The sequence below is a fragment of the Anser anser genome (genome assembly GCF_964211835.1).
Source record: "Anser anser genome assembly, chromosome: 4".
NCBI classification, from domain to species: domain Eukaryota; kingdom Metazoa; phylum Chordata; class Aves; order Anseriformes; family Anatidae; genus Anser; species Anser anser.
Window position 1 is genome coordinate 49,835,436 of NC_139724.1, and position 24,309 is coordinate 49,859,744.

The 24,309-nt window shown below is 40.1% G+C and overlaps 1 protein-coding gene across 9 annotated transcripts in view; it reads right to left on the reverse strand.

Annotated features, from left to right (window-relative positions):
- The window catches only part of CRACD (capping protein inhibiting regulator of actin dynamics), a 129,501-nt gene that overhangs the window by 87,221 nt on the left and 17,971 nt on the right, over positions 1-24,309 (reverse strand). For 5 of the 9 annotated variants that reach the window (XM_083836151.1, XM_083836146.1, XM_083836145.1 and 2 more), the window contains exon 3: positions 13,487-23,121. The exons of 3 other annotated variants lie outside the window; for them this stretch is intronic. The gene's annotated coding sequence lies outside the window, so the exon portion shown is untranslated. The remainder of the gene's footprint in view (positions 1-13,486; positions 23,122-24,309) is intronic. One more of the 9 variants, XM_083836152.1, reaches the window with a different exon arrangement.

Consider the following 24,309-nt stretch of genomic DNA (forward strand, 5'->3'; position numbering starts at 1 on the left):
GAAACACAGTAGGAACCACAGCACTTAAAAACAACACCTATGTAAGAGTGCTTAAACTAGAATAGCTCCCAAATTAAATATTTCATGCTCACATGAGCTGCATGCCTACAAATCAAACACGGCCCACTGAACCATCTGCTTTCACAAGCACTTCCAGTCTGTCCTCACTGCAATGCTGTGTGGGCTGTGCTGCTCCCAGAAAGGATTTGGATTGAGCTGGATCAGATAAGGAGGGCCTTTAGCCTCCGATAAATTTAAAAGTGTCTCTAAACTGTGTGTCAAAAACCTGTCAAATGACTGTGTGCTGTAATTGAAATTACTAATGTGAGAAATATACCAGGTAAATGCTTGGGATATGATTTGTAGGTTACTGTAAAGCTTGCTTCTGATGAGAAAGTCAATTCTTTCTGTGACTGAAATAAATCACTCTCCTATCTTCATTACTGATGTGATCTTGTACAGCTTGGGCAACAGGGCATTTATTTCATCACCCCCATGGTAACACTGTGGAAAATATAACACAGAAACATCTTGAGCTGAATCTTGTGCTGTGTCAGATGAACGGAGGAAGCATCAAGCTGCCTTTCAGCTTTGGTGGAGCCTAGCAGAGGACTAATGAAACTTGGTGACTTTACAAGGTACTTGCACACTCTTCTGAAGAGGTCCTCAGCCAAGAGTTGCCCTCAAATCGCAAGGTGTGACACTGGCGACTCCTGCACAAGGCTGTTTCAAAGGTGATAAGATCACCAGGATCACCTCTGAACCGCTCTGACAGACGGCAGTTCATTACTGTGGAGTACCACAGCTCGTATGAGATGCTGAATGGCAATAAAAGGATGTCAAGGACCAGAAGAACCAGGATGTGTACCATACTGGAGGCAGGAAGCAGTCACAGCACTGCAAGAAGTGAAGCATGTCATAATCAAAGTCTTCTCGTTCCAAATGTTCAGCTCTGTATCATGAGCTGTAAGGTATTACAACTTTCAGAAAGCACCTAAGTTCAGAAAGGTATAAAAAGTACCTAATGTCAGAAAACATGGGGAAATTTATCTCTGGTGAGATTATCTAAATCACAAATAACCGTTCACGCCTAATTACAAGCTAGATATTCACCTCTACTAGGTGCTCAGCTATCTTGTAGTGAAGTTGCTGAACTTCTGATGGGTATAGACTTTAGCATGCTATTTCTTCTCTCGTAACACTCCGGACACTCTCTGGTGTCTGAAGGATCCGTTATCGAGACAGAATTAGAATGGCAAACCTTTGACCCTTTAGCATTAAATATTAAAAGGGTACTAGGATGTAGTGAGTCACCTTAGATGCCTTCGGTGCTATATATAGGTTAATAATGATTAAACTATGCCTACGCATTTCAGCAGGAAACCATTTTTAGAAGCCTCTACATTTTCTTCTGACATATTAATTACCACTAAAGATTCAGGACTTCCTCCTAGACGAAAGCAAATCTTTTATATGAGCCAGCAATCAACAATTCTAACAGAGCAACATAGAAATAAAAGCAGAACAGCGTTCATGAATGGGTCCGTTACAGTGCATTAAAGAGAAAGTAATATTCTTCATCTAGGTGCTGCATTTTAGATTGTATTTGTGCTATGAAGTTTGCCACTTCTAAGAAACAAGAATAACATCTACTCCCCTAGGCTGTGATACAGATAAAGCCTTGCCTTGCTGTAGTACTGTCATCATTTTGGGGGAAGGCAGGGCAAAAACAAATTTCCCAATAGTTTCCCCCAGTAGCTTCCAACCACCTACAGATAGTTTGATAATAGAAAAATAAATGCAACAGACCTGCTACTCTCAAAGAGGATTCTTAACTGTCTTGGTGGCTAGCAGCCAGCAAACAGGCAGTTTGCAGATCAGGAAAATAACATTTCCAAATGGTAAGACCTTTTTCAGGATGCTGAGCAAGTTTTTAATCACTTGCCCAAAAGACATCAGAAGAAGCATTACACCCAGATCTCCACATCTCAGAGGCGGTGGTTTCATCCTGGTGGGCAGCTAAATTTCCACCACACTTTTCTCTCACTCTCCCTTCCTCAAAGGAAAAGGGGGAGAAAATGTGATGGAAAGGGCTCAAGGGTTGGGATAAGGACAGGGAGGTCACTCACCAATTATTGTCACTGGCAAAACAGACTCAGCATGGGCAGGTGAATATAATTTATTGCCTATCACTAGCAGACTAGAACAGTGAGAAACTAAAAGCAAACTAAAACCACCTCCCTCCCATCCACCATCTTCTGCCTCCTCCCCCCAAGCAGCACAGGGGAATGGAGGCTGCGATCAGTCCCTGTCACTTCGTCTCCGCCGCTCCTTCACGGTCACTCTGCCCCTCCACCAGGGACCTCTCCACAGGCTGCAGGGGAACTGCTGCTACGTGCCTGGAGCACCTCCTGCCCTCCTTCTGCACTCTGCAGGGCTGGTTCTCTCACATTTTCTCACTCCTGTCTCCCAGCTGCTGTTGCACAGCAGTTTTTCCCTTTGTTAAATCTGCTCTCCCAGAGGCCCACCCAGCATCGCTCCCTGGCTCAGCTCTGGCCAGCAGCGGGTCCCTCTTGGAGCTGGCTCTGATCTGACATGGGGCAGCTGCTGGGCTCTGCTCACAGAGGCCACCCCTGCAGCCCCCCGCTACCAAACCCTTGCCACGTAAACCCAATACAAATGCTCAGGATTTGTACTTTTTGGCAAACCACTAATTCGGTTGACTCATTACATTTTAAAACTAACACACCACCTTCTGCCAAGAGTACAAATAATAACAGATTTCAGATGTCATTAGAATGTTAATACATTATACTGCTTCTATACTAACACCTAGCAAATGTCTGCACTTACGTGCGTATTTCCATCTTGAGTCATGTATTAACATCTCCTTTTCTGAGATAGATCAGTGTTCCCAAACAGTGGTCCCTGAGCCTTCTGATGACGCTTGTGGCCAAAGACAGCTGTTGACAGTAAGTAAGAAATATAAAGCATGTGTAGCAACACTGAGTTTCTTTGCTCACAAGCCAGTGAACCACAGACCTTCTTAAAGCACTTCCGACTTTTCAATGAAACACTTGTTAGATAGCATTACCTCTTATCCCCTTCACAAACAACGTGGAAATGAACTGCCCCAAACTGTGCTGGTTCCATGTCTCTCCATAAGCTGCTGGACGCGAGGACATTATTGCAGTAGTATTTCTTCGCATAACAGCATACAGCTCTGATATGGTGTATCTGTGTTTTTCTACATAAATGAATCTAGCATGTTGTTGAGAAGAGCCTGAAATGTCAGCCTTTCCTGGGCTTCCCAAGACTTCTGGAGTCTGAGGGCTTGCAGTGCCACTGATGGCCAAACAGCAATAGGGGAAACCCTCCATTAAAATCTAAGTAACTTCTTGAGCAGAAAGATGGTTATGCAGGAGCTGTATTTGGTTTTTGTGCATCCAGTTCCATTCTCCTTTGCTCTCTTGAGCACATTTTAAATAGATTCTGCACATTCCCTGTCATCTACGTAAAGTCTGTACGCAAATAAAGCTGAACCCACGTCTTGTGCAATGAACAGCCCTTTAAAAGAATAATGCATTTTCTTTGATTCTTGGGATTCTGAGCAGTGTGAAGCAAGACTATCTTAAGCATTTTTACTGCCCAAATGAATGAACTCCAGGAAATTTTCAGCTGTTCAGCTGCAGCTATTAAAGGCAGAGGCTGAATACCCCAAACTGTGGGAGGTTTGAGGGTCTGGGATTTGCTCATGAGAAGAATCAAAGACTGTGATCTAGAAATTGGGAATGAACCCGAACTTTGGATCAAACTTCACCTCTCCCTTAAGCAGGATCCCCTAGTTGAGAGAGTTTCATCAGTTCATCTGTTCTGAAACAGCCATTGACTGGGCATTTTCTCTAGTGGCAGACACTATATTTTAAAAGAGAAAGAAGGAAAAAACAACAGTGGAGGAACAGATTCCTGGCTGAGTGGGTGGCAGCGCACAAGCAATACAGGCTTCTGCTTTGGGAGAGAACAGAGTGATCTTGTAGCAGTTAAAGATGTTCTGCTTGTATATGTTGTCACGAGCTGCAAGAACACATTGGATGTGATCTCCAAATCCTGGTGCTGTTGTCCCGTACACGAGCTTTAACTGCTGCGTGCTCACAGCTTTAAGCACTGCTTAGCAAATCATTCAGGTTAGCAGCAGTTCGTGTTCAGCTATGAAACTCCAGTGTGGCCACACCACTAATCCTTAAATTGCAAGGAAGGATTACTAGCCACAATGGACTTAAGCATTTAAAAGGCGATGCAGCAAGAAAGGAAGCAAACCTCTTCTTCATATTAGCGGCCTAATTATTTTCAGGAGAATATATCCTCAAGCTGCTGCTGTGTCTCCTGCATGGATACACCACCTCACATCCTAAAAGCAGAGTTGCATCAGCACAGCCATATGCTCTCAGTAAGGCTTGTCAGCTGAGGCGCAGAGCTGCTGCTGTAGGTTCTGGAGTGGGATAACTCAGTGCCAGCCAAAATCTTTATGTATATGTCTGTTCTGCACTGCACAGTGGGACAACAGCACAGGAATCCCAGATTCTGTCTGGTAAAACTAAAGCAAAAAGGGGGAAAGTTTTCTCTATAAATACATCAGAGATGTAAATGGCATTTAAAAAAATAAAAAAAATAAGATAACAGGCAGAGTTTGAATAAGAACCAATTGGTTTCCAATGTTCGGTAGGACCCAGTGGCTGTGGGGAAAATAGAAACAAAATTTTCCCTCCAACCTACAAAAATATAAGAATTTGTGGGAGAGAGGGGGATGACAACAACAAAAACAACAATAAAACCCACACAATAACTAGAAGCAAGATGCCTGTGACCATTTTCAAGGATACAATATGATATGTTCATGAAAGCAATACATGGCTTAAATACCCATCAAAGGAGAGGGCTACAACTCAAAGGCTAAGGAAGGCAAAATGCCACTCATATTGAAACCCAAATTATTCCTACATAGTAGTATCTGAGTCATGCATTGAAAACATGAAGCTTAGAGGAAAAAACAAAGAAACAAACACCAGAAAATACAAGTATAGATGTCTTCTAGCAAAGGCTGGAATTCGAACAGCTTTGTAAAAGAATCACCAGTAATCCCAACTATATTACTATATTGAATAAACATGTACCATTTTCTTGGCAAACATGCCCAAACTGGCAAAATGATGGATCATGTTGCCAGTCATATAGCAGGGCAAAAGGCCAAAACTCCCCTGTATGTGACAGCCCAATGCTTCCCTGAGCAGCAAGAAAATCCCTTCTACAGTTGACCACTCTGCCTTCAGACTTTTACCGTCCATTGCACACAACTAAACCAACTCATATCCTTTGCATATGCACTTACTGCAAGGTAGAATGTCTTAGTCTTGCTCTGATGCATATTTTGAACCTCAGAAGTAACTTATTCAGACAGTTTTTCTGTTCTTCTCTTACCAAGTAAGCCAAGTAATATGATTCTTAGCTGCTCCACCAGAACCTGGTCAGGGAAACTAGACTCTTCCCATCTCCTGGGGCTCTGTATCAAGCCAATCCAGCGTTCCCTATAATGTTCTGTTATTTGCTGTAATAACATGAAAGAGAGGAAATGCATGCAGGAGAAAAAAATTCACAGAATACAGTCATCATGCGCAAAATCTATATTCTTCTCTATTTGTTTGAAGGCTAGAAAGTCAAGCTATTTTAGAGTGATAATTGACTTCTATTTCAGCACCATAAAGAAAAGAAATGTCATCCACTGTGGGTAATTAATTGCATTACATATTCACATACACCCACATTCGCTTGGAGAAGGAAAATACAACTCTGTGACAGCGATGTTTTCCTAAAAAATAAAAACCCAACAGATATTTTTAGTGATTCCAGATCATGCAAAAGAAACCAAATTTTAATTTTATGTTACTGATTTCAATATTGGAGACAATAACCTTTACCTAAGAGTTTTCTTCAGAAAAGCAATCTATTGATGAGCACAAGCCAGTTCTTGTTTCCTCACTTCATATAGTTCAGCGTTTACTTATCTTCTGTTTTCAATGTCACTGAGGTCCTTGCACTTCAGTCAAGAATAACATGTCATCTTCCTGTTTCTGGGGCTTTCCATCTGCAGTTCATCTGAAGGAACTGCCATGAAGCAGATAAAACAGAGACTTTCACGCCCAGAGTGATGCAGCTCTCCTTTGAGCACTGTCAGTGGGGAATCCCACTGTTCTGTCCCAGCTTGGGGCAGAACAAATTTTAAAGCATTTGATATGCTTTTTAAAATCCAGCCTCTTGGAAAGGTCCTTCAGTTTGGACCTGATGGACCCCTCCCCTCTTAAGTGTTTCTTATGGTTAGAAAAGAAGGTTAGAAATAGAAATATCAGTTAAGACATAGGTAAATAAACAACATCAATTGTTATTACGAAGTTAAACCCCCATAGCACCCTGTCACATCTTCTTAACCCTTTTTTCCTTTCTACAGGGTGAGCAGCAAACAATTGCAGATTCTCCCTGGCCACCACTGTAGGCATCTAAAACGTGCTGAAAGATTTATGCTCAGAAGCAGGAGCACCCATCTTTCTAACACTACTTCCTTAAAATTCTTTCTTTCTATGAATCAAGTCATTCTTCCCTTTATGGAAAAGGAGGGCAGCCATTTAGTCTTTCATCTCATCCCTACTGCAGCTGGATCTCGAAGGGCATGGTGGATCCAGACAGCATTCTCCAGAGTGGCAGAGCTGGACAATGTCCTGGGCAATACCAACACATCGATCACTGTTTCCTGCCCGGCTTCCCTGCCACTGTGCCTCTGTGTTGCATTTCCCAAGTCTGCTAGGGCACAGATCACCCTTTGTTTGCCTGCCTAAAGGAACCTCGCATGCCAGCTTACATATAGAGAGTCCCTTCTCTAATTCCTGGAAGTCCAAAGCACATTAGATAAAAACGAAGTAGGATGTTACGGAAAAAGAAAGGCAGTATCTCAAGGAAGGCAAAATCCTGTGTCTTAATATGAGGTTGAGGCCCACAGAATAACATTCCCAAGTAAGATATGCAGATCTATTTTTGCAGCTCAGCGAGATCAGTGTTTTGGGGACAACTGTAATGCACCATAGAGACCCAGTGCTCAACACAAGAAGTACAGCATCGTTTGGAACAAGTTCCTTGAGAAGTGGGAAATGAATCTGTCACTGAGATAAATGCATTTTAAAATGCATTTCAGGAGACAGATATATGCAGACTGGAAGTGTCAGATTTGAACAGAAGCCCAACACAAGAGTTAAAAGGATACTTGCTCAGTCATCTGCTTATTCTTGTTGCCACTGAAATGAGTTGCAGAGCTTCCGGCAGAACAGAACTGGGTGGAAGCTTCAAGACAGCTTATGACATAATAACCAGGATCAGAGCATCACATGGGAGAGATGCAATGACTGTCGCTTGACTAAAACCATTTGTGGGTACAGCCTTGCAAGCAAAAGGACGTTGGCCAGGGAAGCAGCAGGGAAATGAAGACTGTGTAGTATTTAGTTGCTGGCCACTGTTGGTTTACAATGCCAAAAGCCCATGAGTTTTAAGGGCAAAGCCTCAGGAGGGCTTAATCTGTGTTTGTCAATTTCTTTATTTAAGAAAAGAGTGCTAAGTTTCATATCTATTTAAACACACGCTAAATTATTGCTACACAATGTCCCTAGCCAAACACACCCCCATTTAGATGATTTTTTCTGCTCATAATGTTCCACTTAAGCAGTAGTGGTTTCCGTTCAGGCTCAGCCTAAACAGTATCTCTGGAAGATAGCCCAATTAAACAGATTTTCTTATTAAGCATGCCCCAATTAAGTGAGGTACATTACTATTGGCTTGGCTTCTATGTGATTTTTACATACTGAGCAGAATACCATGAGCATTTTACATCATTTTTAAGTGGGTTGGTCCTTGCAGAAACAAAGTACGTTTTTACCTTAATTTTAACCAAACAATATCAACAGTATGAAATCTAAGATGGGAGGATTTCTGCTGTAGTTTTTTGTGGAGTTTTGGGAAGAAACTACCTGATCTTTCTTTGAAGCATCTTATAAGTAAAGTAAATCTTAAAGTAAGTCTCAAGAGTACTCAAGAGTAGCGCATCTGTATCAAGGTGGGAAGGGGCTCTGCTCTTCCTGGGCTTCTGGAAATCAAATTCATAAGTCAATCTGTACTCCACTACTACATCATATATCTGTTTTTAGATTAATCATGGAGCCTCTGGGGCAAAGAGATTCAGTGACAGTCCCCCTAGTCATTGCTTAAGGTTAAATTTCTGGCATGTGGCAAGGAAGCTGAAACAAATCCTGGGCACGTGTCTTATTTTTACAAGATGATTACACTTAAAATCAATAACCCTCAAAGCATTTTGTTGCATTAAAAACTAGCTCATCTGGGGTAGTAAAATTAAAATACACGTGCAAAGGAGAAATTAAATAAAAGCTGTTGTACTTGCTGACCTTACACCTTTATGCACTGTTTCAGTACAAAACATTACTTTCTAAATCTGTTACAGCCAAGCAACTGGCATCACTTTGCAATCCATGTCTATACTTAAAACAAAACAAAACAAAACAAACAAACAAACAAAACATACTTTGGAAATGCTCAATCAGTTGCCTCGTAAAATGATCTTCTGACTTGATTTGTCTGTCAATGGCAAGCAACACATTACCAGGGACAAACACCTGACTGTCACTGTGAAGTGTCATTGTTTTCTGAAGTGGCTAATAGTTTCCAATTTAACATCATTACTTTGCCATATTAGTCCACTTTCCCCATTTTATTATAATAGTTCAAGCTTTAAGTCCGGACATTATTTCCCAGCTTGAAAAGACGCAGGCCTAGTGCCAGAAAGTTAAATGAATTACTTTTGTACCATCAGAGGTTTAAACACAACCATCTGGTCCACCAAAATTGCTCCGAATTTTTCAGTATTCTTTAAATGGCACATGCTGAGAAAAATCCTGGTCCAACTGAAGTAAGTGGCAAAACTCCCACCAATTTAAATGAAGACAGGACTTCATCCAACATATCCCAGGGAGAATATTTCACATTGACGGTCTATGCACAGATTTTGTGCTGGCTATAACTATGTTGGATGGACAAGAGTCATTTTTTTTTCCTTTTCTACAGAAGCAATAAAGTCAGCATTATGAAATACTGAAGAAATATTCAATGGGGACAGAAAAAAAAAAATAAAAAAAAAGCAATGGCAAGCAACATGCTTTTTTTTTTTCTGGGATAAGTTTTGTGCACACCAGGAGATGGAGAATTATTCTACCATATGTATGGTGAAAGGAATAGTCAATTTTTATTTTTGTCAAGTCCAAAGTACTGCCAAAACAGAGAAAAGTCCTTTCTTGGTGTAATATAATATCTCATTGACTGTCAGCAATGCACAGACTTCTATGAAAGTTTCCTGAATTGGACAACGAGCACACTATACTTCTGGTAACACATTTCTTTTAAAATGTACACACAGACACCCACTAATCACCAAAGGACCACAGTCTCCAAAAACAAATTATACATGCTAGAGTAAAACAGTGAAGTTTCACAAGAAATAATTTGCTAAAGAGCAATGCTTGCAGTTTTTTTCAGATCATTTAACTTGGCTTTACTTTATTTCCACAGACAATGCTCAGCCTTAGAAGTCACAAAGGTGGTGCCAGCAATGGCTTCACACACAGTGCCACCATTTGCAGAAAGCTGATCTTGTGCTTCCCAGCGAGGTGGCAGAGTCAGGCAGCCAAGTTGGCACAAAATTCTCTTTTTCATATCACAATAAACAGATGAAGACAGAAACCTGTGCTCTCTGTGGTCAGTTATGGTTTTTGGCCAAATAAAAGGGCTATTTAAAGATAACTTGTTTTGGTGTTTATACTAGAAATTAGGTAGCAGCTACTTAAATGTATATACGCGTGCATACACACATTTAAAAGTATATTTACACAAACATGATTGCTTTGGAAATAAGGCTACTCTGAATATTTTTAGATGCAAATCAATTCTGTTTTCCACTCTACCTGCAGGATTAAATTTCTGACATCGCTGAAATCCAAAGACACCAAATTTAACCTGGTGATTCTCGAATGATTCATAATGAAACCCTTCTTTCTCATAGCAGTGGGGTGCCACATATTTTTTTGTGTTTTATGCTGAACACAGGCATGAGAGCGTCCCCATGCTGAGTGGTAACAGCAGTTAAATTTTAGTAGACCTACCAGATGAGATGATCATGCTCCAGCTATGCTGAAGGGGAAGGTGGAGAGGTTAGAACTTGTGGCCACGGGACTGCACACCTATTGCAGAAGTACGATGTGAAAAAGCTGATTTTTACATGCACTCCTTTTTGATGTTGCTAATTTCTAAACAAACAGTTCAGTGATTTTTTTAGAGAAGGGATTTTTTTTAGAGAAGAAACTTGTGGAAACAAGTACTCAACAATAATTTCCCTCAAGGAAAAAATAGAAATACATATGCTGCGTTTTGACATGTAATCTGACTTTTCCTCACAGTAGTTTTATTTTTAATAAAGACTTCTAATTCCTATTGCATGTTTGGAAATTTTTGACTTACATTTAACAGAGTGACAAGGATCCACAGGCATCAATGGAGAGCCTCTTAATGAATATGCCTACCATTACCTAGCAAGCATGAGAATGTGGAACATCTGTATGTCATCAAACACATAAAGCTGTTAATTACATTAATTTTCTGTTGTCGCATTTTAATATTTTTATTTAGGACTTCTATGCACTAGCAGTAAACACTTACTGGAATTTTTACTTCCTTGCTGAAAATTAAAAACACACGAATTTTCCTCAACAAGCCAGCTAAAGTCTGGCTTAAAATGCTTTCCTTTAGAGACAAAGTTAAAACTGAGTTAAACAGATACTTCCATGAACAACTTTAATTAAAATAGCTGACAGTTATTTTTCCTGCTAGTCTTATATTTCAGCATCATCACATTTCTTCACGTAGTTTAGGTGATGCTTCTGGTATTAGAAAATTTAATTGTAATCATAGAAACCAAAGGTGTCCAGTATTTTGCCTCCCCCTACAATAATAAACCCTTTGTATTAATTTGTATGAATGTATGTTACAATTATTTATACTATATATTAATGTGTATATATAGTATCATATAAATTCCACACCCCTTTTTTAGGATCTGAAGTTGTACAAAGTAGTGCACAGTGTATTAGACCAGTTTCCTGTGCTTAAACTAGCTACACAAGAATATCTTCTCATGTAAAATATATGGCACTTCTGAATAATTTACAAAGGCTCAAATGCTCTGCTGTCTTTGATATCTAGATATTCCCTGTCAGAGGAAAATACAAAGAACACCTCTTCCCTGCTTTGAAATTAATATATATATATATATATATATATTTGGTGGAAACACAATTCTATTTCAACCATGTATAAGCAATTTGAGGGAGAGAAGAAAGGGGGAGCTGCTCAGTCATATTGTGGTTATTCCCCAAAGAAGCATTACTCTCCCAAACCTTTATGGGCAACCACATTAAGACCAAGACACAGATATCTCTACCCTGAAATAACACATCAACAAGAAAAACAAGATGTATTTAAATCAGTGCTTGCATTCATAGGTTAAGTTCCATTTGCAGGTAGACTTAAAATACTATATATTTTCTTTTTTACTGTCTTGCACAGCATTCTATCTTTTTCAAGGTATTCACTTCAATCTCAATTTCTACAGTTTTTCATAACTGAATATCACTATTTTTTTAAAGGAGTTCATTTGGGATGTGTGCGTTAAACTTGTAAGAATAATTACTGAAATTATGGATTATTGAAAGTTAACAACCCATCATCCTCCCACCCAAAAACTTGATAACCTGAAGAGATAAGAACAAGTTTAAGAAAGCGATTTAAGTGATTTTGAAGTACTGTCACCTTCAAACTTTTTCTCCTCTCCTACTTCTCATTCTATTTGTGAATTAAAATGGCAAAACACAATTAAAGTTAATTTGGTTCCAATTAGTTCTGTACCAAGATGAAGCTAAAGGAATCTACTTGAGAGTCATTTAGAGCTCGAAACAAAAGCTGAACTGATCAGCACTGTTGTGCCACGTAGTATCATTTGATTTTTTTCAGGCAGTCAGTAGGCTGCTTGAAGCACTGTGTTAACAAGATCAATTAATTTGTACTCTTTTTAAAAGTAATGTTTTTGAATGACCAATGTAACAGCATCATTTGTATTATTCATTTTTCTTGCTGGAGATATATGCTGATCTAAGGAGAGCTGCAATGTCCACATAAGGCTCAGGAATATTAGATAATAAACTAAAGCATGAATATACAACTGTTAAATTAAACATTTCATTACAGCATAAGAAGGTAGAGGACGGAAATGCTTTTACTGGTTTAAAAACAGCCACAACACAAACTGATTTACTTCTAGAAGTAGTGGCAAAGTATTCTGAACTGTTTGTTTGTTTGTTTTGGAGGATGTTTTGTTTGTTTGTTTTGGGATAGAAACTCTTAGATGAATTGGGCTCTGAAATCAAAGCAATTTTCTAATTCTGTTTAAGGATGAGAAATTGGGTGAGCATTGTTTTGGTGATGAGGGGAGGGCCAGACAATGTTCAAAACCCATTACAGCATTATCTGCATAAGCCTTTAAATTATCAAATTCTAACATTTTTCAGAGAAAAAAAGCAACAAAAGCCTTCACACACAACTACCGAAAGCCAATGGAGACTTCTCTGGGAAAATATTTAGAAAAGGAAATTTAGGGGGAAAAAAAAAAAAAAAGGAAAGAAAAGAAAAAAAGAAAGAAAGAAAAGAAATATGCTAATCCTTAAAAACCCTATCTCCCACCTACTGTACCACACTCATCCCCTCTGCCTCCCAAGCAAAACAGAACTCGCTATAAAGACACTTCACGTATTTCTAGCAGTTTGTGAAAGTTTTAAAAACATCCTGAGAAACAGGTTGGATAAGGATTCAACCAGGGGTTTACATTAAAACATACTGACATCCTAAAAGCTTAGAAAAGCCTTTACTGGAGGGGTAAAACATAGAAGAAATGCTTTCTACAACTTAACTGTATCATGTGCAAATACTAACTTGCAATCTAATAAATTGTTAAGCAGACATAATTGGAGAGGGAACCTGCAGCCTAACAAGCTAAAACTCCTATCTTTAGTGCAGTAGGTGTATCACATTTGTTGGCTAGGAGCCAGATGCATTCTCATGTTTGTTACAGATTCCAGTTAAAATGATCTTATTTAGCTATCTGAGTTGGTAACATGTGCATGTTCCGAGCTTGCATAAATTTTATTCGGACCTGCTGAAAATCCAGGATCAAAACTTTCTCAGTTCTGTGTAAGCAATAAAGAGGTAAGTTTAAAATGCATCTGACTCCAGCCTCTCATTTCTACCTCCCAGCTGTATCCAATGCCAGAACTATTACCTGCATGGCTGCATGCTCAGGGAGTGGGAACCAGACACATTTTTTCTCCACATTTCACCCAGTTCTAGCCTTGTCTTTCCAAGAGAAAAAACAAAACAAAACAAAACAAACACTCCACAGCTGGTTATGCTTGAGAGATAAAATTGGTCACTATTGCTAAGTCAGAATCTCACTCATCATTCCACCTGGCACAGTGGAGCTGGAGCCTCATTGACTTCAGCTGTTCACGCACTTCCTGCACAGCCTGAACACAAAGTAAATCTGTGACCAATTCAACTCTTTCTGGGTATTTTTGATTTAGCTGACATATTCCTCAAAACATACATTGCCTTATATTTAAGATTCAAGCTGAGGCACGCCCTGAGAAGTGATGAATTTTGGAATTCTGTAGAGCAAGACCTGAAGGGCTGTTCAGTCCTTCGCTCCCAGGATGACGACATGGCAGATGGAGATGGACACTCTGCTCTGCTGCTCAAAGGCTTGACGGGTCTCTGATTCAACCCTCAGACAGAAGAAATCTTGTCCAAAAACCAACAAGAATACAGCCTCTCACATCCCAGCTTTCAGTTCTACAAGTTCCCTGATCATAAAAGCTAAGTTAAAGAACATTAAGCTTACTTAAGTTTACCTAAACAGCTAGAACGTTAAATGCAATTCAATCACTTCGCTCCCAGGGTTGCCTCTCAGCTTAATTAATGCAATTTAATTAAAAATGACAACTTTCAGCAGAAAGATGCTATGAAAGGCCAAACATTTACTATTCTATAGTAACAAGAGCAGTAAGTATTTCCCCCCAAGACAAGACTAATCCCTGCCCAGCATTTTCTCAGCTCTGTGCCCATCTAGCCCCAGCAATGACATTCTCAGTGTATCTCTGGGGAAGATGAGCAGACACCATACCAATACAGCCCTGGTACAGTCTTCCAGCTTTTAATGACCACAGATTTCCCAAACCTGAAATAGTATCTTCGTTTTCAAAGTTCCTGACAGATTTAGACGTAACATTTCAGACTGAATACAGTGCATAAGCTTAAAAACACGTTAAGGACAAAATGAAGTCCATATATATACCTTCAACAATTTGGACTTGCCTTCCGAAACACCCCACATTCAGTTCTGTTTGCAGAGCAGCCTGGAGTTAGTGTGCCTGGTGCAGGATGCCACAAATTTGGGGTCAAGGTCTGCCCCGTATTACACAGCGGCTGTCACGTCTTCCTCTAGAGCCACATTCAGTGTTACACTTCTCATTTTTTGCTCAGCAGATGGGTATCTAAAAGCTAAATGTGTGCATGAATACTGATGCCTTTGCACATACAGAGAAAAAAAAATGCAAGATACATACCATTCGCACTCAAGACTGCAGAACTTCAAAACATCTTAAAAGCATGAAAAATGGGTGAACTAGGAACTCAGGAAACCTTATTTTCCAGAAGTCAACATTTTTGATGAGCTTTTGGCTACAGAGCTGCCTTTATGTCAGCGAAAATGTAGACAACAAGGTTAAACCATTCACTCATCACTGATGCCTGTTTACTTCTAATGGCTCCTTCCAGAACAGACAAAAAGCTCTTCTGTTTGGATTAAATAAATAGTTCTATCAATCCTTAAAGAGCATTTAGTTCAAATATTTATTTGAATATATGTATCTCAAATATATTTAGAATGCAGTGCACAGTGTGGTACAGACCTTGACGCAGTACTCAGGAAAAAACAAGTTGCTTTTTGTCCCAGTTACCTATCTGAATACAGACAGGAATGCAGTGATAAAAACTGTATAAAATGCAGGCACATTTCAACGCACATTACTCAATCTAGACTCATCTCAAAGAAACAGAGGTGCTGTGGAGGATACCGACAGGAAAATAACTGACCACATATTTTTCTCCTTTTTCTATAAATTTATCAGTTACATGATTGTATAGTAGTTTCTCACCCAACTTCTAAAAAAAAAAAAAACAAGTGCTACAACACTTCCCCAATATTGCAAATTTGTATTCACTTTAGGAGCTGTAGATTTTGCGGAGGTGACTTTGCACAGACCTTCTCTAATGCAAGAGACTTTAGTAAAAAATAGATTGATTTCTTTACACATGGTAAGCAAAATTATATACAGATTGTTGATTAATAATGTTAAATACATGCAATGCATCATCACTAAAGAAATTTCACAGAATCGTTGAAAAGCTGGCTGGAAATTAACACTTAAATATAAATTAGAGATGAAAAATTTGTGCATTCGATACCTAAATTCTTCCTCTTGATACATAGCTATTGAAGTGATATGTCCTGTAATATTAGTAAAGATCTTAATAAGGAGGTTTGCAACTTGTTACCCAGCCAGGTGAGTGGGTTCAGCCAGAAACTTCCACACTAGGCACATGCTAAAGGCAAGGTGGTTAGCTCAATGCTCTGAACAGCCTAGTTGTGATCACAGAAATACCACACCCCAATCATTAATCTGACTGATGCACACGTGGGTAAGATTATTACCCTTCTTTAAAAAATAATGCCGCCAGGGTTTTGTCTAACACCAGTTTGAGTTGTACTGTTGTGGGAGAAATATGTGGCTCTAATTCATGGACAAAAACAACTTTGTTCCCTGAAGACAGATTCTTAATTTTATTTAAATATAGGTTTGATTTCAGTTTCCTTTGCATTGGGAAGAAGAGGAGCAAGTATTGCCTTCTTACTGATTAATTAAACAGAAAAGTTATGGCCACAATATTTAAGTACAGCACATTTTACATACACAACATTTAGCTCCATACAGAGCACCCTTGGGACCCTTTTCTCCAAATATTTGTGAAACTTGTAAAAAAGTTTAAGTGCAACAAAGTATATTGTGCAACATAACATTCTGCTCTTGCAAAGCATAATGCCTGTTTTCCTGCTTGCACAAGTGTGAGAAGTTGAAGTTTTGTCCATTTTTTTTTTAAGGAGAAACAATGGAGAAGCAGGGAGTGCCACGTTCAGGGAAAGCACAGCAGACAGAAATAATGGCTAGCTCTACAGCTCTGACTGCCACTGAGATGCAGAACAGTGCTGGGAGAGCAGAAGTACTGAAAATTGTCTAATGAATGCTTAAGCATTAATGCTTAATGCTCTTTTGATTGGTATTGTGAACATCACGCACACATTGCAAGAGCCATGGGGGGTTTAGATGGCACTTGAGTGTAGAATAGACTTACACTTGGGTGGAAAATCTGCTTCAGTTTATAGGACAAGCCTGGATGATCCCAAAATGATATTCTTCACAAAGAACCAAGCTCTCAGCACAGTGGTGGCAAGGTGGTGCACTGAGCTGAGAAACCATGAGAAACCATCCCTGGAAACACAGGGACTGGGAAGGTAGGACCCACAGACGTTAATGGGACATTTTGTAGGCTGAACGTTAGCTGTGCCCACCTACAGTTCAGGATCAGCTAGGACAAGCACTTGACAGCTCCCTTCATCCCGAGCCAAGGGCGGATGTAGGATGGATCCATCACTTTGGTCTGCACTTCTGAGGCCGAATGGTTGTCAGCAAAGAGGAAGCTTTCACGTATTAAATGTGACGGACAGCCACCAGCAACAGGCAGTCCCATTCAGCCTGACTTCAGGATCCCAAGGTGTGAGATATTGTCAGCTCTCCCAGTGACAGAAAGCCCTGCCAGGGACAGCTTTGTCATGGCAGAGCGCATACAGACCTCGTGCTGCTTCCAACAGAAGATGATTCCTGGAAGTGACTGCTATTCAAGCTACAATGAATGAAGTATTACATCTAAATAAAAAGGCTAGTCTAGCAGATAGGGATGGGGGGCCAGAGGGGGGATCTAATACAAGGCTGCATTAGCCAGCTCTTCCAGAAGTATGAGAGATGAGAGACTGGATGTGTCCCTCTCTGCCTGAGATGAGAACCAGGGGTAGCTGGGGTTTTATACTTCGTTGGGATGGGAAGGGGAAAAGAAAAGAAAATGGGAAGAACAGCACTGTGGGCTCCATTTTCCAGAGAAAGTGAGAACCTGGATCCTGTGAGCACGAATAAACACCATTCAAAGCCTGCCCCAAAGTAGGATCTGCAGATGGGCTTTGCTAAGGCCTCCAATTAATCTCCTAACACTTTATCATAATTAGATCATGAAAGCCACCAACTTAGCTGGCCCGTCCTGCTTGTCTGCATCTTCCTTCTGCGTCATCATTCTTTCATTTAAGACAGACATCAGGGAAAAGGCAATGAGGTGTTATATTTTTGTGAGCAAATACTTCAAATCAGGACTTTGGAATATAGTCCAATAGATAGTTGTGCTTATGTGCTGCATTTTCTACCAAATAATAATCCTAAAAAGATGATTTCTTCAAGGTGAATAGGTTTCTGGACAGTTAGCTGATCTTCCTATAATCATTACTGTGGTAAGCCTCTACTTTCAGAAAAGGGAACAACGTTGCAACATTAAAACTTTTCAAAGTCCAGGCAGGCAGATTCCTGTGCATCTAGTCTAACAGCATCTCTAAACCTCTAAACCTGTGAGCCTCCAGATTTACTCTGTATCCTGCACAGACAAGACTGCTGCTGCAGGTAATTAAAACTAACAGTGGGATGCCACCGGGTAGCGTGACATCCTGCGTACATTTATGGTCCTGGTGAGGACCCATCACTCCGATAATTACATTTCACGTTTGGAAACAAAATCAGATATGACTTTGGACAAGATCATAATGAATTCATAAATCTTCAAAAGAGAGATTTCCCTAGCGAATCAAAAATAATCTGCTTTTTCTAATCCAAAAGACCAAAATACCACACAGCACTTTTTTAAATAAAGGTTTTCCTGCTTGGGCCTGTTTCTGTGTGCAAGGATGTGTTACACTAATCAAACATGAGGAAGAGTCAGGATACCTGATCAGCCCAGAACAAGACGCAAACGACTCACTTCTGTTGCATATTTGTATACTTTAAGTAGATTTTAAAGCTTTTTTGAATTTTCAGTAGCTTGCTCTGGAAGAGTATCATTCTGATAACACAGCAATTATATAAAGAAACAAAGTAGTTCTTTAAAGATTTTTGTTTTACCATACATTGAAAAAGGGCTTCTGTATGCACAGAAGGTGTTACCTGGAGTTAGCACATCCTAGCATGCCTCAAGCATAAGGAAAAAGAAAAATTGTTTCAAGAACATTAACATTCCAGTTTTGGAATGAGGTATAATCTAAGAGCAAGAACTGTCTCTAAGGTACTAAACTTAACTAAGCATTCATTTGAAAACTTTCTCCTGGCGGACACATTAACGCTGATAAAAACAATTCACTGCTTATGAGAAGGGAGACATGGCAACATGCAGCAATATTCAGCAAGGCAATGTGACAGTCTGGGAAGCATGCTGTCTGGAAAAGGACTTCCATGCCCTGTTTGTACCGCTGACTGCTCAACAGCACTGGGCAAGTCTTATTTTTATGGCACCCCCCTGTCCTGATGGATACGTGGATGAAGTATTCATGATGAGGTATTCCCAGCCATGCCAGTATATTAAGGACTCACTATTTATCACTTACATAACACCAGGGTTTTGTTGTTGATGCTGTTGTTTTGTTTTTAAGAGGATTATTAATCCTTGTAATAAAGGATTAACATTCTTCAAAACAGAAAGTAGATGCAGTAGAAGAGGGGTTAGAGACAGGCTGGTGGGCTGATCAAACCATTCTGCCTAAAGTGCCGTTATAAATCACTCAAACACAGTCAGCACTGAGTAAGCTGTGACTAAAGAAAAGGGCAGGAGGAAACCGTTGCGAAAGATTTAAAGTCTACCTGCTCTACTAAAACAAATAATTCAATAAAAACAATAACAACAACGACAGTAAATCAGTGAAACGTTGACACTGTTTTCTTCAGCCTCCACTGATGCCATTAAATGTAAAGCAGATGAAAGAGAGCTTGCTTAATAAAACACCTTAAAACCACTTGTTGGGCCGTGGGTGGTTATTCCAGCATCCTTCTGTGTCGTGGTGCCTGCACCTCCCAGGACCTTGAGCAGACAGGTTAGCACCGCAGTGCAAAAGCACTCCAAATTCTTGCTGCACACAACATCCCAGCCCTGGGGAGGGGGGAAAAGCTCCTCGCAGTGTTGGCATCCCCCCCTCGGGGGCATATCAATATTTTAGGGTGATAAAATAGCTTCATTAAGTATCAAGCATCTGTTCCGAAGGAACGGCCCATTATTTACAGAAAATCTTTGTGTCATTCTGCAAAATGAATGCTTTCTAAGCTAGCAGCATTGCAGAGGAAGAGCTTTGTCAGGCTGGATACATACAAACAACTGCACTTGCTTTACTTTCTTAATGAAAAACTTTCATCGCCAGACTGACTGTAGTAGGAAAATTACAATGTAGTGCTACACCACGGTTAAAAATCCTTTTGGCCTCTGATGTTTGATGTAAAAATTGTTCTAAGCATAAAAGAACAGATGCTGACAGCCATAGCAACTCTCCGCGTTCATGCCAGTGAGCCATATTTGCTTGAAAAGGCTATTCATAACTTGAATAGTGCTTCATCTGAGGAGAACTCTATTATGCAATCTGGTATGTATTTGCAGCAAAAGGGACCCCCCCCACATGCCCCCACTGATTTTTTTTTTCTTTTATCCAGCTTTACTTGTTCTGCAACATCTTTTTGTTATATTATCCGCTTCACTGCTCTGAACACTTCTTGTTTATGCATCTGGTGCTTGAAACAACAAACAAATGCTAAGCAGTTCACAATGTAATTGGGGAAATGTATCCTCAGATTCGTTTAAGAATTCCAGAAATGCAAAGGTTTAGAGGATAAAATTCTGAGAAACCTGATCGGTATATCATTTTATAATCTGGTTTTCTCCCTGAAAACATCCATGATTGCTGTCCCTCTGTGGCCGGCAAAAGGCGCCTCAGCTGTAGCACTGGTATAAATAGACCGCTGGAGTCTCGACGCAGCTTTTTTAGTCTGGGTGTCCAGCTAGACTAGACAGCAATGACAAAAATATCAGATCTGCTCAACCTAGAAAGAAAACAAATCATCTCCAAGTACCTTCTCATTAGAGGGGGTATCCTGCACTCTGTGCGAAGCAGGACCACGCTCTTTATTACCGAGCTATGTCGGCTGCATCTTAGCTGTGGAAGACACTCCTCACTCTCTGAAAGGAGGTAACTTCCCTGTTACACTGACAGAGAAAAGCTCCTGCAATGCCATATTGCCATCAGCTGGCAACCTGCATAGGTGGCCATGGAGCAAACCAACTGGGCTTGGTCATTTTTGCCATGCACATATTGGTTTATAGGACTTTCAGTAGTTTAGGAGGGTAACTCCAAGCTTGGATGCTCCAGCAGCCCTTCCCTAGCCAAAGCTACTTCTCTTACTCCCATTCTCATCCTACGCTTAAAACATGACTACCAGCACTCAAGCTAACCACACTGCAATGAGGGCTGCATTGAGCCCATTTACATTTATCCTTGAAATACCTAGCTCACGACAAATGACGTCAGCTACTGACACTGTGAAAAATACGCAAATATCAACTATAATTTCAGGAATAGCCATTTCAGCCTATTAATATGTTCGTGAATTTATTATTTAAAAAACAGTGGATGAAAATCTTGCTTATCTGGATAGAAAATTGAAGATACTGGCAAATTGTTGAGTAAGGCCAAACATACTTTGAAAAGCTGTCAGGCAAACACAAGGTTTCAACTACCTAACTGCTCACCACGAGCAGAATAAGGACTGTGATATCACACGTATTTGATGCCTGCAATGATTCCCTGTTCCAGCATGCAGTCTGGATAAATGGCATAGTGGCTTTTCCTTGGGGTGACTGAATACATTGAATTAGATCCCAGCTTGTCACACGGTGCAGAGTCTCATGCCCCGGAGCGACTTACTCTGTTGTCAAGTGTAGCACAATAGCTGCTTTCAGCGCAGAAACTGGTTTCTGACATTATGTATTGTCAACTCCATTTGCAAATAGCTGACTTGAAATGATGGAAAGCAGGCACAGCAAACTGGAGCTGCCTGACAGCAAGCCTACCTTGGACAGTTGGGTCACGGATTCACTGCCAAATTTTGTAGTTCATCACGTCTAATCTGTAGCAAGCACAGCAAATCACTGAAGCACAAAGACCGTCATGTAAAACCAGTAGTGGCTTATGATGCGAATTACAAAGTCTGCTGATTCCCCCTGCTACTTTGAAAGCTCTTCATTTGCAACAGTCAGCTGAGACTATGCGACTCTGCTCGTTTGCTGTCTTGCACTGTTTTCTCCTTACACCTTTGTCTTGTTCATGACGTAAACAAGATGCTTGCCTCATGCATTAGAAAACACAAATCGGTGTTACCCTGGTCCAGCACTGTTAGATGCATCACACCTGTGAAAAGCAGCTCTTTATCCCTAACAGCAGCGCTGCTCCACTGAAGTCGTGGGGAGCATCACAATCCATTTCAGAGCAGAATGAGGTCCTTGGAGATCAGGCTAAAGCACAGATGTTTCCATTAATCTTCCAGTGACTGGAAATTCTTGAGGGGAAAAAAAATAATCATTGTTAACAGTGTTCAGAGTCCAAGGCAAGGCTTACTGATCCTTAAAGTAAGACAGAATATTGTACAGACAGGAAAATATATCAGAGACTTTAATGAAGATATGAAGAGAAGATGCCTGCTTCCATACAAAAATTAATGAATAAGCGAGCTAGGGATTTGTTTTTGCAAATCCTGATGCTCCTCTGAACTGAAGGCCCAACTCTGGTGCTCCAGGGTTTGTGCTTTAACCCAGGTTTGTCTACCCAACTCATGAATCCTTCAGAAAGTTGAGAGTAGAGTTTCTCTGGAGTCTTGGCTCTTCTGTTTCCTCTTTGCAGAGTCAGCCTGAAGTCCACATAACTAAAACCGACCCCTTGCTCCCAGGCATAGTGCTGTGACCTCTTATTTATTTTAGACAGAAAATTTAACCACTGTTTTGGGCTGTCATAACTAAGTTGTCACTTCTAGCAAGGAACATATCTCTCTTCGTCTGCAAAACCGGAATTATTGTCGTTGAGCTTCCTTATCTTTCATGCTGACTGGAGAAACTTGTTTTTTGCTGGCCTGGCACAACGGACTTGCAGCCTCATTGCTGCTGCTGGCAGTGCTGCTTCTGAACATGATCATGACAGATGTGCCGGGTATATTAAACGCATGCATGGGGAGGCATTTACACACGTGTAATCAAAAATGAAAGAACATCTTTAGAATCTTCTTTGTATGGGTTCAAGAGCAATGTATTCCTGTGGACTCTGGTTATACACCACAAACTTATCACTTTGTTCAGTCTGGAAGCACAAAAGCATTAAACGAAGTAATAACCATACTGCCAAATTAGCAGATGAAGTAATACTGCATGCACTTGCACAGGCAATCAAGCAGAGGAACACAGTGGTTAATTCCATATTTTAAAATTACAAAAGGTGTGGAAACCAAAACTACAATAAAGGTGTTTGACTCTAACACAAGGTTCAGCCTTTCAGCAGTCGTTGGTCATGGCCAACCTGGTATTCCTCCTTCATCAACGTAACGTCCGTAGTCATTTTCCATCCCACATTAGGCATTAAATCACTCTGCATTGCTGTTCTTGAATCTACACATAGATAAGCTTTGTCTGCATGAAATGAAAAAAAAAAAAATCAATAAACAGTACATGGACTTTAATTTTGCTTTGACCCAGATCAGTTACAGAACAAATTCAGTAAGCTGAGCTAAAACAGAAATGAAAAATATTCACAACACCTTTCAATTAAGTCAGCTTTAAAATATCTTCTCAGATCCAACTGTCCCCAACCTTTCTGAAAGCCTTTTTTTAAAGCAGGAGATGATAGAACTGGGGAGCATTATTCTTCGGAGTGCTGCAGCAATTAGCAGTTGAAGAAAAAAATACGACTCTTGTCTGAGACAGTAGAGCTATTTCATGGGATATCCATTTCATTTTTCCCTTTCTTAATGAGGATATAGCTTTTTTTTCAGGAAGCCTACAGCTATCAGGAGATCTGCATCCCAGTATTAAAAAAACTCAATATACTTCCTGGTCATAGTGGTTGATAATAGTAAAGCAAAAGGCTATTGTCTAGAAAACAGCTCTTCATGCACACACATCAGCATAAGAGGAACCCAGCTTCGCTGTTAATAATATATAAGAGAATTTTGCATAATTTTGTATTTTTTAATGCACTGAAAAATGCAAAAACAAATGGCTGCTCCCAGTCACCCAGAATCAGGGACGGCATGATGCCAACCAGCGCTGATCCAAAACATGCTCCGACCCTTAGCACAGCGCCTGTGGCCTGAAGCGGTAAGCCCAGATCCTGAGGATGACTGGGAAGAAGCCACACGATTTTTGGACAGTAGCTGTTTCGTGTGCCCTGCCAACCTGGAGAGCAGCTGGAGTTCACACTGGCATCCAGGAAACTGCAAATAATCTCAAAGGTTTAATTATCATCTCACCTTCAATAGCAGTGAAAATGTGCTTTAGATTGATGGGGAAAATGTTCTTATATTGTTTCTTTTGCATGATGACAGTGACTGGCATGACACTAATGCTATATTAAACTGTTCATAGTTAAAAACAGATATAGATGTAGGAAGACTAAGCATAAAGCAAACAAACCATCTGTTACTTTTGGGAAAAAAAAGGAAAATCTGAATACCTAGGGTTTACTTGATTTTTGAAGGAAGTTTATGAAACTTGGCAAAAAAAGGTTTTCATACAGTATAATTGAAAAAATCTTTGAGAAACAAACAGACCTAAACAGACATAAATACATAGACTCAAAGAATTACATAAAAGGCATGT